Below are 1,148 nucleotides of genomic sequence, written 5' to 3' on the forward strand. Positions count from 1 at the left end.
AGAGAGAGGGGGGGGGGGGGGGGGGGGGGGGGGCTAACCTTGTAGGGGGGGAGAGAGAACGAACGCAGCAACCCGCAAAAAAGAGAGAGGAAGTAATAGTTAGTTAGAGAGAGAGAGACATGCTAACCGAGGATGTTCGATTGCAAGGGGAGAGGGAGAGCAAAACGCAGCAACCCAATACCTGAACAACCAACACCAAGCGCAAAGGAGAAGGCTGAGGAGGGACACACGTGTGAGAGAGAAGGTCGGTACATGTTCGAAAGAGAGAGTAGGCAAATTTGAAATTAAGGCGGCGACTACAATTCTCCTGCAACCCCTTTGCATCCGAGTGGCGGCTTCAAACTCCCCTACAACCTCCGATGTTCTCTAGTTCTCTAATGAAGACGACGGCTGGCATGGTTGGCAGAGGTTGCATATAGTGGTGGACCCCTTGTTCTTCTCAAAAAAATGTGACACGTGGCTACTTATGCTTAGCCTTGTAATAGATAGTAGAGAAGGTTTAAAAGCTTTAGTTCTCAAAAAAACTGAAAAGCTTTATATTATAAGGCTTTAAAAAGCCTATAATTTATTGCTTATTTAGTGCTTAAAAAATTTACTACTTAAAAGCTTACTAAAAGCTTAGTACTTAAAAACTTAAAAAGCCTATAATCTATTACTTATTTAGTGCTTAAAACTTTACTACTTAAAAGCTTATTAAAAAATAATAATTTTAAAGTCAAACCTTAGTTAAGTTTATAAAAACCATAAGCTCTATTACTCGAAGCTTTAGCTTAGCTACCTTATAGAGCTTAATACCTTAAAAGCTTAAAAAGTTGTAAGTACTCAAAGCTTTATTATTTATAATTTAAAAAAAACAACATTTACTACTCCAAAGCTTTAAAAGCTGTAAAGCTTAAAAATTCAAAGCTTTTAATTCTTTTCAATCTTTAAAAAGTTTAACAAGCTCTATATTTGAAAGGTTTGCAAAAACTTAATTTTACCAAGAGCCTATATTAACAACTAGGCTTTATCATCAAGGCTTACAAAAAGGGAATATCTGAAGTGCAAGCTTTCAAGCAAAATGAGCATCCAAGGATTTCAAGAACAAAAGAAGATTCTACAAGCAAGAAGAGAATTTCGAACGTTTTGTTAAGTTTTTCTTTTTGCAG

The sequence above is a fragment of the Cibotium barometz genome, chromosome 16 (genome assembly GCF_041138505.1).
Source record: "Cibotium barometz isolate CiBa-2024 chromosome 16, ASM4113850v1, whole genome shotgun sequence".
In the NCBI taxonomy this organism is placed as follows: Eukaryota; Viridiplantae; Streptophyta; class Polypodiopsida; order Cyatheales; family Cibotiaceae; genus Cibotium; species Cibotium barometz.